At 37.3% G+C, this 17,132-nt stretch overlaps 1 protein-coding gene across 1 annotated transcript in view; it reads left to right on the top strand.

The window, feature by feature from the left end:
• Nucleotides 1-17,132, top strand: part of LOC139743336 (uncharacterized) — a 70,376-nt gene that overhangs the window by 14,400 nt on the left and 38,844 nt on the right. The gene's annotated exons all lie outside the window — the stretch shown is intronic.

The following is a 17,132-nucleotide window of genomic DNA, read 5'->3' as shown; positions in this document are numbered from 1 at the left end:
TGTTGTTTTTAAACATCCAAATGTCATCGGAATGTTTGTTTATCTTACCTCCTGGAAAAGAGTATAGTACAATAAATGTAAACCAAATTGACCTTTGGTTATCCCAAATTGTTTTCAATGTAATATTGTTTTCCCGTATAAGAAAAACAAAGATATGGTACGAATTGTTTGTTCTTAAAATTATAAAGCATTTGATTCTCTTGATAATCACATCCTGTTATAAAAAGAAAAGTAAATACTTTGTTTTGGCATCCATGGTGCTATTTGTAATTAGTTAATACTTAATCGTTATAATAAGTAAATAATCGAAAGCAATTTGATTTTGCATGATCCTGAATGACGATATCTTGCAGTGCTCTACCTTGTCCACTAGTTTTCATAATTACATGGTGCATGAATGATATCTTAAATGTTTCACAATGTTTCACAATGTTTTCTCAATGAACGTGAGAAACTACATGAGTTAATGTGCAATAAAGTTGTCTTCAATATTGGTAACACAGTGTTGTCTTTGCCAACAAGTATGCTGAATCATATGGTACGTTGTTCTTTGAATTGAAGGGAAATTTACTTAACGTGTGAAGCACAGGAACTTCTTTGGTTTAACTATGACGAATTGTTAAAGTTAAACAAACACACCGGTGTCATCTGCAAACTTTCTGAAATAGTGTATTGGTGAGATTGATAAAGTTAGACGTAGGCTACTGATTCCTTTATAACACACTTATGTCATCGTAACAGAGATCCTGCATCCTTAAATGGAACAGTTGTTCTGATTTTGATATCAAGATTTCTTACATAATCCCCCCCCCAAAAAAAAAAATCGAATAGTATAACTACCGTTTTTTAAGTTCCGTCTTATTTGTTAGCTTTTATCAGAACAGAACCAAACGTAACGGATCACGAGCAGCCCTTAACTGTGATATGATGCTGTGATTTTTTTCATGTCATGTTTACGGCAAACTTTTCTGACAATATGTTAAAGGAGCTACCTTTTAACATCATCACTACGGATTCACCTTTAGAGAGACATTGTGGTCATAAAAGTCCTGAATATTGGCGACACGTAACCTTGATAAGGCAATAATTATATTGTGATATTAGTAAATGATAGTGGTGCTATTTAGGAGACATAGTTTGTATCTCCTTAATGTTTTCAACTAAACATTCCATTCAATCCCATGGTTTACTGCTGACACTGCTTATAGTGAGCTATACATTTTCCACACGCTGCCTTCCTAAAGCTGGATATAGGCCTACTAGGTGTTACAAAAAACATTACCCACTTATGATCCTTATAGTTCGAAAATATATCAGATAACACTGTCATTGATATGAGTAAGAGCTGATGAGTGTATAATTTTAATATTTGGAATAGATATGAATATGAAAGCATGAATCAGTTTCATGAAATCCATGATTAATTTGAAAGCTAGTTTCTAGATTTTAGTCAAATTTTAACCCTCTGCACAAAATTAAGATTTTGAACATTACACAGAAACCAATGATGTGTATGTGAGTGTGTGCTTACAATGACCCTGAACAATGGACATGAATATCACCTGTTCAGAGCTCTGCTGACTAGGCTTCTGGTCTACTGCTCCAAGGCATATGGATGCTTTGTTAATAATTCATAATGGATTGTTCTGGGCACTGCTAGTCTGAATTAATGGCAAAGAGTAACATACATGCACATGAAATACTAGTAAGTAAGCACGTGTTTCCATGTGCTTGCGTACACTGCATTTCAGGATGAATGAAGACTAGCTGTTACAGTGGAATTTCTCATGAATGAATAATAAAGCATTCAAACCCTGGCCATTGTCCAGGAACACTGTCTTGGTCCTAACCACACACTCTCATACACATCAATTAACTCCTGTACAAAAGGAAGGTTTATACGGAGGGTTGAAAATAGAACAAAATCTGAACCCTTGAAAATTAATCTTAAACTTCATGAAACTGATTAATGTTTTCATTTTTAAATTACCTGCAACGAAATTGTACACTATTGTTCGTATCAATGTCAGTGAACTATTAAAGATCAAAAGTGGGAAATGGTTTTTGTAACACTTAATACGAACTTCCCCCTTTTTCATGTTTATACAGAATGTAACGTTGCTACACAAAGAGGAGTATGACAATCATTAGTGAAACAAAATGATTTTGCTTGATCAGGGCCAGTTTCATAATATTCTGTTTGACTCATTTATTTTATGTTTGATATACAATATGATATAATACGTTTGAATTTAAATGAATCTCTTCGTGTCTACGACAGAATAGTTCCGAGATTCGTCATTAAATGCCACATTAAAGGTATACTCTATATTCCTTTCTTAGGTACAAGCTTTGATATTATTTGAATGAGTTCCATTTGTTATGATTGACATGCGAATTTTGATAAAACACAAGCCAACCTGTCTATATAGGGACCTTCTCACAATAAAGGCAATCTAGTACGTTCCCCCTGTTTTAGAGGTACAGATATTGTAAACAAAATAATAGAGAAGTCTGCACATGGAATCAACCAAATTTTTGAAACGACTTTTTCTATTTTTCACAAATTAGATTTGAATGTTTGTCAAGTCTTTCTGCATCCCCTAGATCCACCACCATTGGAGACATTTCCTCTTTTGACATGTTTGATAATGATAAAGAAGCATCGCTCCACACATACGATACCAATAGCACATCTTCATCTTGATTCCTTGATATGATAATTCTTTTTTTTGTTTTGTTTTGCAAAGCAGGCGTATGTTTAGCATGCCATAATATGCCTACAATGTCAAAAAAAAAAAAAAAAAAAACCTCTGGTCGAACTCGATACAATGCGTACGTGCAGAGTCTGACTCGGAGTTGTCGTTCACAGCTCCAGTGTGCCCTCCTTGGGTTGAATCCAATATGCCACGTCAGACTAGCTAGGCATAGAGTATGTTGTGTGAAGTTCAATTGGGTCAAGAACGACCTGAAATCCGATTGGCTCTCCAGTCTGTAGTTTTGTTTGCTGCGTGATGTGGACTCAAACGGTAGTGCGTGGACTTGCTCCTTTCAGAAGCTCGCGCTTGTGCATAATACTGCCGCGCACAGCGAAACGAATGTATACACTGACGAAGGCCCGAGGCGGGCCGAAAATTTTGTAAATAAAAACCTTACTGGAACTACAAATGACGTGCTCGAGACTCCTTCTTCTTATAAAAATAACACTTGAAGTCCAACACGTGCAAAATTCAAAGATGGCTCTCTCTCTCTCTCTCTCTCTCTCTCTATATATATATATATATATTATATATACATATATCATTTTATTTTGAAATTTGGTGGCCCGATAGGACGATTAGAATTCAAAATAGATTGATATGCTTTCTTCGATCTACAGCATATTTCTTTTTCAAGCCAAGAATTCAAATTCAATGTTTTTACTGACACAAACAAGACATCACAGGGGGAAAAAAGTTAGTGTCGAGCCCTGTTATATGCATTATCATAGTTATTTTTTTTTCAAACTCGGATTAAAAACGGATTAATGTACCCTTGAGAATAATTTTAATTGATTTTGTGCTATGTAAATGCTTTTTGTATATGGGTGAGAATTTTGAACGATGTACAATTGACAATTTTCGCACCTTATGACATTCTTTCCCTTAGAACACGCCAGGATGATCTAAGAAACCAGATTTTTTTTTCATGTTATCTCAAAGATTGGTAAATTTCCTTTCAGGAAATGTATGGTTTGGTTGACTTTTGCCTGATATTTTTCATTTGACAAGGACTTAAAGCGTAAAAATAAGGGAAAAACGCTATTTTCACAATAATTTTTTTTTTCAAACTAATGATGTGCCTTTTTTATGGTACGTGGCATCTAATATCTGACCATGTTCTGGATCTGACATATCATGGCTATGTAGCACAAAATTATAAGAACTTTATGAGCACGTATAGAATTACAGAGAACAATTGAAATATCAAAGCCCTAAACAGACGAACGTCCGTGATGCTTTTATTTCTATCGCTGCTGCAAATTCTACTTTGTTGTCCCAACTGTAATGTATACGAAAATTTGATGTTCCACCTAATGAACATATCCTGCAAAAATTGTACGTCTGCTGGCTGTACATGGGACGTAACATTCTTTTATGCAAAATTATACTCAGTTTTCGTCACGGACGTGCTTCCGCTATTTTCTAATAAAGATCGTAGCACATTAAACGTTATTGGCGATATTGTTCTGAGTCTTAATCAACTAAGATCTACCCACACGATAATATGTTTGTTTTGAGTTTCTGTCCATCCTTTGTCAAATAAGAACCGAAATTATATTTCTAGACGAACCTCCGAGAAAAAAAGAACGTCCGTGATGATTAAGACGTTTTCGAGTGGGACACCATCTTGCTTTGATGGCGAAGGTGCATTTTACCTATGGCTCTCTAGCCGAGGAGCTGCATGTCATTTTTGGAGCGGACTGAGGCTCGTCCGCAGTCTTTGGACCATGCAATTCACCGAAATACGAGCAAATAATTGATATTTTCTCTGAAAATTCACCTCCTAATCACCCTCTGAGCAATATTTATGTTGTAAGGATGTCAAATTTCTTATAATTTGCATTGACAATACCTTTTCAAATTTTTGAAAGAGTTAGGAAGGCTAGGTACTCTCTGCCGATTGATTATCCGTCCTGGAACATGACCCTAGTAGTAGAACGAACGTCCTTGACAATTCCAGCGAACGTCCGTGACGTATGCAATCCCACCGATAGGGATAACTTGTCCCGAAAGTGTCCTGTATTCTTTAAAACTTTTGGCTCCAATAGCGACAAATAAAGTTTTACAAAGTAAACAATGAGTTTAGAGCAGTAGTTTCAGAATTTTTAAGGCGTTATGTGATCATGATGAACAAACAGTTGAAAATTTACTCACAATTTTACGCTTGTTTTCCCTCTAATTATACAAAAACAGCTTAACACTGAAAACAAAGTTATAGGAAAATGGAATTTTGCGTAATCTGTAATTTCTGTGCATTTAAATTTCTTTTTGATGAGGTTCTGGAGACAATTTGTACTGTTACAGGTTCTGAAAGTTTCGCTCACGGACGTTCTGTCCGAGAAAGGAAATTTCTGATAATTACAAATATATCACTGCACATGACGTTAATGTTACTTGATAATATTACTAAATCACCGAGTCGCTCATACCCAAAAGTGAATAACGTTCAGCAGTCAATTTACCTGTAATAACAAACGGAAAACGGTTTGGTCACGGATGTTCGTTGGTAGAATAAGTCAATGGATTACATAGTAGGAGAAAGAAGAACAGTGCCACTTTCTAGTGACAGATGCTCCAAGTGTTTATCTTTTGAGTATGGTAGCTGTCGTCTCAAACAGAACACATCCAGTTTTGGTCTCCATAACGGACGGTCGCTATGATTGTCATGATATTAAATGCCATAATTCATTCTTATTTTTCTCTTCACGACGATTTTTCTCTCATTCCCTAAGTAGCCTGAACATGCTGCGACCAAACAGAAAACAGAAAACAAAACAAAACACAACAAAACAAATCCGAAAAGTGCTACGCAATCACATTCAGGATAATGACGGAAGAAGTCTGTAATGGGCATGTGTTGAAGAAGAAACGGAAAAGTTTCAAAAGGACGTGGAAGCAGTTGAATGAAAATGAGAAGAAACAGAGAAGGGATCGAGCTCCAACACACAGAGAAAAGAATTGTCAGTGCACTCCCGTTATACCAAATTCCTCTGGAGAAGTTTTTTTTTTTTCTCTGTTGTTTATTTTTTTATTCATCGAAATGCCGTCACAAGCGCACAAAAATAGTGCAGTATACAATCATTGTCTGATGAAAACACGCAAATCCTCCGCTTATCATGACATGGTGTTTTTTTTTATACTCATCAATGAAAAGCAATGTTAATTTCTAATTCTTTCCAAGATTTTTTTTTTCCATTTTACATTTAAGTGACAGAGAAATCGTCAATTTGTTTGTGCTTTTGTGCTTACTTTGAAAACACATGCTAAAAAAGTAATGATTAAGAATAGGTTTAAGGTTGTACTTTGATACGTTCGCTCTTCCAAAGATTCGTTACTCCGAATGTCCAAAGGTTTGTTATTCCGAAAATGGAAAAAAAAAATGTTCGTAGTTAATTCAGGAGGTTTCTTATTAAAAATGTTCTTATTCCCAAAGTTTGTTAGTCCGAAAATCAAATATTAAGGTTCATTATTTTTAGGTCCGTTCTTCTAAAAGTGGAATGGGCCTCATATTCGTTTAGGTGAAAACGGTTATCATGAGGTTTTGACATTTGGAGGATTTGGTTGTTAACTTGTTTCTCCACATTTGGATAAGCGAACCTGATTTTTCATGTTCCAATAATAAACCTTTCGATTAACTTTCGGAGATTCCTATCATTTACCGAATAAAAAATGAGCGAACTCTATCAATTTTCGGATTGACAAATTGTATGAATAACGAGCCTCCGAAATGACGCGCTACAAAATGTTTGTAGCGCGTCATATTGTATAATATTGTATAATATTGTATAATATCGTATAATATCGAAGTCACAAAAATCCATCCAAGTTATATGGACTTACTGTGTCTTGTTATGACGAAACTTCGCAGTATCGAACCTAATATCATTTCTGACTAATATAATAACACAAATTCTCCTCGGTAACAGTGTGTTACACAAGGAGCAAACGCAGAGGGATTTCTTCCTATTGTATTCGTTTGCCCTCCCCAGCTAAACTTTGTATTTCTATAACGGAGCACATTTCTTTTGTTTTTCTATGTTAATTCTTTGTCATATTCAGCTGTGACCATGTTCGTTATAAGCAAATTTTGCATTGTAGACTTTAGATAACAAATTTAGGACCTGAATCTTTACTTCGTGATAACGAAATTTTGATAAATATATTCGTTCTCAAGGATGGACTACGTCACTGAGATTACACGTACGTTTGTACGTTCATTTACGAGAGATGGAAAAATTGTTTTCTTTGATTCGTCAGTATGAGAAGATAAACAAGCTTTTATAATTGAGAATTGGTAATATCTATTCAGGATTTTGCAGATGAGTTTGTTCTCGACATGAAATTGCTGTTTGTTGTGAGTAGAATGCGTTTCCAACTCAAGAGAGCTGCATTGTTCAATATCTTGTTTGTTCCGAACGTCCGTGATCTATATGCGAACCTCCGTGATGAAAGCTATGCTATGTTTGTTGGGTTATAGAGACTGCCTAGATCAGATACATCTTAAAAGGGTATGTTATTATTTGGGAGTGAGGATTAAAGTATTGGATAGTGAAATAAGAGGTCAAAATATTGAGTTTCTGTAAAATGCGCGTAAAGTGGAGAAAGTGTTTATCGGAAGAGCAATATTTGAACAGAAATGACGAATTTGGTTAAATCATCAGTTGTCTGCCATTACGTACAGGTTAAGATTACAAGCTTAATATTCTGCCAACACGTACACATGTCCCTTAAGATATTTCGTTACGATTTTGAACTGAATCAGATCTTTGCAAAGTATGTTAAATGGTATTCAAATGTATGTGCAGTGCTATTACTAACGGACGTTCGCCGCTCTGGACATGGGAAAACTTCCGCGGTGAATAAAAAACGTTTTCCTCTGGGAAAATCCTAGTATATTGGGTTCATATTAAAGCTTGAGTTATACTCTTTTAGGTAAGATAAATGATTTGGAAAATTTCCTTCTTTTAAAATTTTGCCTTGTTTTGGCTCAATTGTACATCGTTCAAAATTCTGACCCATATACTGAACTTATAACTTATGATTTATGTGTCACTTTACACTGTACGATTTGTGTGGAAACCTAATTAATGAAATGAAATGAAATGAAATATAGTTCAAATTTCTCATTATTACAATTAAATTCCTGTAATGCGTCCCCTTCAGGCACTCACGCACCCCAAGCCTGATCTCTAACAACGATTTTTCTTTTCCACTTTTGATGTACAACAGTTACGATAAAAATCGTATTATCAATCTTTCAAATAAGAGAAATCATTGTAGCATGAGAAGTGTGTAACTTCTTATTGAATTTTGACATTAAAAAATTGCATTTAATGACATCATACGTGTGTGAAAACACTTTAACTAATTCTGAACCCTATATGCCACATCCATGCATCGCTTAAGCATAGAGATGATGACGTAATTGATTTTGCCTATATGCAGACCCAAAGAGTGCCCTTCTTTGCACCAGCCAAAAAATCGGAATGTTTTGGTCCTAGCTAGATGTGTACCGAATTTGGTGCTTTTGCGAGAGAAAAAAATGAGCCAAATACTAGTAGTCCCTTGCGCCTCCACTTCGGCTACATCAATGAACTTTGAGAGAGCAGCTGCGTATAGTGGTTTTGTGTTATGAGAGCCTGCACTGCACAGACAGCTGGGGCTTATAGTCTGGTGAGATTTGGGGAAAATATGACTGTTGGAGGCATTTTTTAGTAAAAGTTGGGAAACAGTCTATTTTGTATAATTCAAGTACGCTGAATCCAAATATTCCGGTTCCCAAGCGGAATTTTGAGTCTAAGAGCATCTAATTTGCATAAACAAAATGGCCGCCAATCCATTGCTTTTTAAGGTGTTTCGATGATCTAATTTTCATAAAATCTCCATAGACATCAGAAATAGTAATGATTTCAGAAATTAAGGCGCAGAGACAAAAGCTACGTCATCAATTGTTCATAACTATCACTTATATATCGTCGGCCTCATGCCAAAAGGGCCCTAATAGTGTACAAAGTCTATGGTGTTAAAGCCCTTTTGGCATGAGGCCGACGATATGCAAATTAAGAAGTGAAATATGCAAATTAGAAGTTGCTGCTGATACAGCGATGTATTACCGCATAATTATGCACATGTATGTACCTACTTGTTCACTTCTGTTTTTAATCATTTTAACAAGTTATCGGGCAAACAAAAAGTACATGGTGTCGTCAGAGTCCAGTCAAAATTAAGTTCTGCAATCAATCAATTCAAAAGGATTAGTTAACACTTTTGCAAATATCTATGCAAATTTTTATACAAGAGGATACATAACTGGCAGGGTTCTAGATTCTACAACGCACTGCCGCAATATATGAATATGAATCATAGTTCTGATGATAGGTATCATTGTATCAAGACTGGTTCACGATTCCTAGTTAAAGAGATACAAAAGCCAACTTCAAGTATTAAAATAAAACACTCAGCTCATTTGCATGAATAATTATGCAAATCCATTTTCTCAACATATTTTCCCCTAAAACAAAGTATTGGTATAATGATAATAATAATACAATACATTTATAAGGCGCTTAATACCGATGTTTCTAAGCGCACAGTTTACCGGAAAATTAATATCTATACCAGAATAATACAAAAATACCAAAATACAAGTACAAACATACCAAAAAGAAAAAAAAATAGATACAGAGTATAATTACGATAAATAATGAAAATCAAAACCAGTGTGCACCTCCATTGACCGACCCACAACTGGACTATTCCAAAGAACTATCTACTAAAAAGATAAGTCTTAAGCAAAATCTTAAACTGATTAACGGAAGTGGCTTGATGTATATAGGCGGGTAGAGAATTCCAGAGAGAAGGGGCAATTGTAGAAAAAGCACGATCACCGTATTTTGTGGAAGTACGTGGTCCAGGAGTCAATTGCATTGTAGAGGAGGAACGGAGGGGTCTTGAGGAAGTAATGGAACGTAAAGAAACAAGATCTGTGAGATACCTGGGGGCTTGCCCATTCAGAATTTTGTACGTAAGGAAAAGAACTTTAAAAGATATGCGGTGATGTATGGGAAGCCAGTGGAGAGAACGGAGGATTGGAGTTATGGGCTCGGATTTCCTGGAGAGGGAGACAAGTCTTGCGGCAGAATTTTGTACCCGTTGAAGTGGGAATATATGTGTCTGAGGGAGGTTAGAAAATATGGAATTGCAATAATCTAGATGACAAGAAACAAATGCATGAGTTAATTTGGCAGTTGTAAGTCGGTCAAGTAGTTTCCTCATCTTCCCAATTTTGAACAATCCAAAAGATGCTGCCTTACAAATGTGCTTAATGTGGTGTTGAAGGGTAAGATTTTTGTCAATGATCAAACCAAGATCGCGTACCCATTCACTACACTTGGTAGAAACATTATCAGAAACTAAATCTGGGAATGGATTGGTGTTTCTATGTTTGGAATATATATGGATCATCTCTGATTTTTGTTCATTGAGGCAAAGCTTATTGTTTGAGGACCAGATTTTGATGTCCTGAAGACAGTTCTGAAGTTTTTGAGCTGCTTCAGCCGTCTCCTTTGGTTTGAGTGTAACATAAATCTGTGTGTCGTCAGCATACACCAAATGCTGAACGCCTTGGTGAGATTCAATGACTTTGGACAATGGACTGGTATATAGAAGAAAAAGGAGTGGCCCAACCACAGAACCTTGCGGAACCCCGCAGGTCAGGGGGAATGGTGAAGACAGCGTGTCATTGATGATGACTCGTTGAGTACGGCTGTGAAGATATGAACGGATCCAGTCAAGAACAGTTCCGGATATCAGGAAGTCTTTTTCAAGGCGGCGAAGTAACACACTGTGGTCAATAGTGTCAAAAGCAGCTGTGTAGTCCAGAAGTATTAACGCTGCTTCATTTCCCTTGTCTACTGCCAGTAGAAGATCATTGAAAAGTTTAACCAAGGCAGTTTCTGTCGAATGATGATTTCGATATGCGGATTGAAAAATAGGAAACATGCCAGAACTTTCAAGGTAATCTTTGAGTTGTGATGACACAATCCTCTCCAAGACCTTACCCAAAAATGGAAGATTAGCGATGGGTCTATAATTGTTGAGTTCATTTGGGTCAAGTGAAGACTTCTTCAGGAGAGGGAGGAGTAGAGATGACTTAAATGGTTCTGGGACGAGACCAGTGGACAGAGAAAGGTTGAACAACTTGGTAATGACAGGAAGAATATCATCCAGCGTGTCCTTCAAACAACCAGGTAGGTATTGGGTCCAGTTTACAGTACTTCGGTGGTAGTGATGCAATAAGTTCCTTAACTTCCAGATCAGATACAGGACAGAATTCTGAAAGTTGAAACTGAGATGGACCAATCAAAGCTGCGGTTGATGACACTGGAACAGAGTCGGGGAAGGCAGATATAACGTTGGCTACCTTCTCAGCAAAAAACTTTGCAAATTTGTTTGCAAGTTCAGAGTCCGACGAGCGTTCAGGAAGAATCAGTGAGTGATTTGATGAGGAGAGTGATTTCACAAGACTGAAGAGTCTCTTGGTGTCAGCATCAGCGATGAGATTCTTAAGGTAAGTTGACTTAGCCTTGAAGATGCATTCGTAGTATGATTCACACTCGTAACGATACTGTTCCCGATCAAAACTAAGTCCTGACTTGATCATTCGACGTTCTGCCCGGCGTCGTCTCCTCTTTGCCTCTCGAATCTCGTCATTGAACCATGGTGCTTGAGGTCTGATCGTTACAGTTCGCACCTGGAGAGGAGCGTACCTATCTAGCAGAGAACGGAGACAGGTGTTGTAATGATCAGCAACTTCAGTAGGACAAGTCAGATCAAGAGAAGAACTGACTAACAAGTCAATGTCACTACGTAGAGAGTCCATGTCGATGTTGCGAAATTTTCTGTAGCTCACTTGTTTCTTGGGATTCTGCGGCCTTGTGAGGTTTGCTGAGGCAACAATTGCAGAATGATCTGAAGGTAGCGAAGATAACATGCTGACACGGCGGATGATATCAGAATCTGAGTCTCTAGTGAAAAGTAGGTCCAGCGTATGACCGGCGCGATGAGTGGCACCTTGGACATGCTGCTTGAACCCCAGAGAATCAACTCGATCCATGAAAAACTTTGCAAAATTATCATTGGGATCATCTACATGCACATTAAAATCACCTAAGAGTACAGGTAAGTAATCACTAACACTTGCGCCTTCAAGAAGAGTGAGGAACTCTTCCAAGAAGGTCCGACTTGAGAAACTGTTACTTGTAGAAGGAGGAGGACGATAGATACAATATAACCTAACTGCAGAGGATGAAGTAAGGTTAAGTGTTAGATCAAGCAACTTAAATGAAGAAAAAGTGTGGTTTGTATTAACAGTGCACCGTACTGTCGATCTATAAAGTACAAAAATGCCACCACCTCTAGAGGATACACGGGGTTGATGAGTAAAATCATAATTTGGCAAAGATGATCTAAGGTCTGCCAAAGTGTAAGCATCTCTACTGCTATCCCCAGAGAGCCATGATTCAGTTATGACCACGACATCAAGCTTATTGTCTACAACTAAATCAGTAACTGCATGAATCTTATTGGTCAAGGACCGTGCATTCCACAGGCCAAGTTGGAGGCCCGTTGGAGACACAGTGGTAGATACCGGGGTTTGCGACCTTGGGATCCTACGCCTACGTCCGCGGTGAGTTGGACGCTGACAGCCGATACCAAGCTCGCAAATCCTATTCCACACAGGCTGAGGCAGCAGCTGGTAAGGCTGGCTGTTCAACTGATATAGGGTATTGACATTATAGCAAATACGATTTGAAGAAACATCAGTATGTGTATAATGAAACGTAGGGTCGTGGACAAGATCAGAACGATGAGCACTGGGTTGTTGTGGGCCTGGATTGGGTTCAATATCACCAGAAGTTAAAGAACATAGATGAAAACAAGCTGTTGTGTTGCTGTAGTACAGTACTGGCTTACTACAAAACTTCAACCTGTTATTAGTAGCGGGCTGTGACTTTAGCCACCATTCCTTACATGCAAGAGACAGGTCAACATCACTGTCAACACTTAGAACGGATGTAACAAGTGTAATGCAAATGAGCACTTTCACATAAAGTCTAGTACCCAGCATTGTCATGATATGCCATGTCAGGCATGCACAAAAGAAGCAGGAATGCCAAGCTGACAATTCAGCTGGAATACAAAGAACACACAGTCAATGGAGTGATGGAGAATGCAACAGGATTGACAACAGAGCCACTCATGTATGCACTACATGTACAAAATGTATTGGCAGTGCAGAGCAAATCATATAAAACCAATGACAAAATTATCTGTCAAAATACACAACAATTAGACCAAAGTAATACTTACAAATTGTCTACAATGTTCCTTGACCAATAAGATATCAATCATCAAAAATAGATGACAAAATACAAACAAAATCATTACCTAAAAAGACAAACTTCAGAGCCTAGATGGGAGAGGCTACCACTCTATGGAGGCGCACACCAAAAATAAAAAATAAAAAAATAAAAAAAAATTAAAAAAAATCAAAATGTACATCGGCGTAGTGAAAAATAGATATACTATCGGTCAAACAAAGTGTACATGGTGTCATCAGAGTCCGAGGACAATCAAGTACTGGAATCAACCAATTGAGAAAAAAAAAATGAATAACGATATTTGCAATTACGTATGCAAACTGGTATGCCAGAGGCTATACTACGACAGGCTTCGAGATTCTACAACACATTGCCGCGATATATGAACCTGAATCATTATACATGTAGTTATCATATCAAGACCCAAGTTGATGATTCTTTTGTGATAAAGAGACACAAGAATAAAAAACAGCTATTAGAAATACCCTAATAATCGAATTTGCATAATGAATCATACAAATAATTGGCTATTTCTATGAATATATTCCCTAAAACAAAGTCTTACTATCAAAATGTACCTTGGCGTACTGAAACACAGTTAAGTTATCGGGCAAACAAGTTGCACGTTATAGTGTTGTCAGAGTCCGAGGTATATCAAGTACTGGAATCAGAAAAGAAGAACTGAATAACACCTACGGAAATATGTTTGCAAATTGGTATTCAAGAGGACTTCGACCAGGCAGGTTTCGAGATTCTACAATGCACTGCCGCAATATATGAATATGTTTCATAACAGTTATTACATCTAGGCCTGTTAATGATTCCTGGTGTGATTAAGAGATACAAAAATTAACTGCAACTACTAAACAACACACCTCTGTTATCTCATTCGAATAATAAACTATGCAAATATTTACACATTTTCTATGCATATTTACCACCAAAACAAGGTTTTGCTATCAAAGTTATCGGGCAATCACATCACTATAGTACTATTGGTGCAACGTCACTTTTTCCTTCCCTGTACTTTGTCGTTTTCATAGGATAAATTGGTTTATAATTATTTTCAATCTGCAGTTGAATGTAAAATCAAGTGGCAACCTTCATAAATCTCGTCTGCGAACATAATTTATGTCTTTTTTCTCTATCTCTTCACCTACTCTGCAGGCTCAAGGAAAAAAAAAGAAAATGTAAGAAAAATCCTGGTATCTCGGACAGTGTCGGAAACAGAAAAGAAGTATGACTTTGTAATTCTTCAGTCATCAACACCTTTATATTTTGGCTGTCGAAGAAACATAATCTGAGTCGAAAAGTCTATTTCTCAATCGAGCTGAATTGATCTACATTCATGCAAGGTTTGCATCATCACATTGTTGGTAACACACACACACTGCTGTACATCGTAGGCTTGATTTGTGACACCGAAGTTTGCATCGAAACGTCCTGCATTGCTTTCGCATGCACTGAAATCATCTCAAGGCAGCTTTGCAGGATTGGAGCTAGATACATCAGTTGTACAGGCTGTATGCCAGATTAAAACGTTCCCACCCATTGTCTACTGGTGAAGAAAGATCAGTTCTGACACTGTGAGCCGGTTTTTCTTCTTTCTTTCTCTATTTTTTTTAATACAGGAGTATTGTTATTGAACTGCTTCCGCGAGCGTTCAGTTTACTTTTGTCGGTAAAATGACGGAACATATTTTGTGCCAAACGAGCTTGTGTTATGCATCTTTTGAATCGAATATAAATTAATTCTTATAAAGGCGACTGATAACAACCATGTTCTTGGAATACTTTAGTTTTCTTCTCGTACAAGCAGCATCCTTGATGATTGTGAGTCCTTGATCACTTACTTTCCTAAGAGTGCTGCTATCAGTATCAGTCTGGCAGAAAAAGCACAACTCCAGTATCTACGGAAGAAGACCTCTTTAAGGTATAGCTATCGGATCGATCTTATCTCTCAAGGGAACAAAAGTAACGTCATGTTCGCAAGGTGGTGGAAAACCCAGGTCCTCCATAAAAAGATCCATATCCTAATCTTGAGGCAGAAATTCAATTGACAACATGGATATTCAAAAACAATACTTGATAAAGCATATAATGAGAGGCAAAATGGCGACCATTTACGTCTGATACGAAGTGGAATCATCTCTATGTAACATGGTTCCTAATGAGTATTCGGTATTCATTAGTTCTTACCACTGGCCCTTAAAGCGAGAGGCCTATTTGCTAAGAATGTCATTTCTATGATCTGAATCACACCTGGTGAGATATATCATAAAAAGTCAGACAGACAAGGGAACGTGGCATCGTCCAGTTAAGAATAAATTGAAATGCATCAATACCTGGGTGGTTATCACAGGCGGCATGTTATCCACGTACATTGAAAACAAAAACAAAAAGGACCAGGAAGATGTAAACCCCTTATTTCGCCGATTGCACTGGCAGAGGCAATTTCAGAGTTCAAACTGTCTTGGAAGTTGACTAAGTTACATTCTTACAACATCAGATGTAGAAGGATCAAATCTAGGTAGATGTGTGCCACACGTCTTTTTTTTTCCGTTTCTTCTCCCTCACTGCTATTCTAACATCGTTATTACAGTTTATCATGATAAGGCGCGGTCAGTGTGGCAAAAGATCGCAAAGTGAGAGTTTGCAGTCACACGCACTTAAAAAACTTCAAGATCTTAAAGATTGCGATCTTAAACTTCTCGATATTTTGCCAATCTGACCGCGCCTTTTGAGAGCTTGGAGATCGCGATCTTAAACTTCTTGATCTGATCGCGGGCTATTCTACAAGCTTAACTTCCCTGTGGATCCTTCTCCGGTCTTAAAAAAAAAAATACATATATATAATTTCATCTAAAGGACTTACAACATAATTTTGTTTATTCTTTGGGGCATCAGTAATGTTTGTTGTGAAATTAAAGGTGGTTTTCTTCGACTTGCAAGAAAACAAAAAAGGCCTCAATAGAAAATAGAATAAAACCACCTATCCCATTTCAACATATACACAAATGTTTGCTATATATAATTATATATATATATTTATATAAGTTATACTATCTACCACCTGAGAAACGTTTATCCCTCGAATTGCTAATTCCATTCTGTGTACAAAGATTTCAAATCACTCTTTTCCAGCTCGTTTGCAAAGAATTTCTAGAAAATGAGTGTCTGAAACTGACAATTTCTGTGGCTGGGCAGCCATTTTGTTTATTCAAATTAGATAGTTAAGATCGGTGAATTTCGCTTGGGAACCGGATTTTTCGGATTCAGCATACTCAAATTTGGTAAAAGAGACCGGTTCCCAACTTTTACTCAAAAATGCCTCTAACACCTTTTTAGAGAGCCCTTTTTCAGAAATCCCACTAGACTATTACTGAACTACTGTAATTAGAAAACCTCTCTACCATCACCACCAATAAAAAAACAAACAAAACAACAACAACAACAACAGAAGCAATACTGTAAAACGAAGAATGTTCGGGTGCATTTGAATTTCGCGAATAGTATAGTACACACATGTGATCCTTGAATACACCGTGCGTGTAATGTACTATACACAATCACTAGCTGCTTGTACATGCGCTTTCCATTGCCAGCTGGCTAACCAAAGGCGTGGAGGGATCGAGAAAATTTCGGGCTGATGGAGACGCACCCAAGATAGCGCGCTATTTCACAAATTAGCGCTCTAGTTGACGAACTAGACCAAGATTTTGGGGGAAATTTTCCCGATCAAATAGCGCGCTATCTGCGTCTTCACTACACAGATAGCGCGCTATTTTGACATCGGACTAGTTTGGTAACCGCAAGATAGCGCGCTATTTTGAAACTTCGAGCTGATGAAGACACGCCTAGTTAGCTTTCCCGACGCCTGCCCGACTTGGCAGATAACAATGGCCTTCATGCTTCAATGAATTTACACAAACATGAAGAGAGGGGTTAAACGTTCCAAGCAAGTACCCCTATCAGGAATAAAACTGAAT

Source organism: Diadema antillarum, unplaced genomic scaffold (genome assembly GCF_040938485.1).
Source record: "Diadema antillarum isolate AM-2024a unplaced genomic scaffold, OU_Dant_1.0 seq00001069_RagTag, whole genome shotgun sequence".
Classification (NCBI taxonomy): Eukaryota; Metazoa; Echinodermata; class Echinoidea; order Diadematoida; family Diadematidae; genus Diadema; species Diadema antillarum.
Note: the sequence above shows the minus strand (reverse complement) of the source record. Positions and strands in the feature narration are given on the sequence as shown.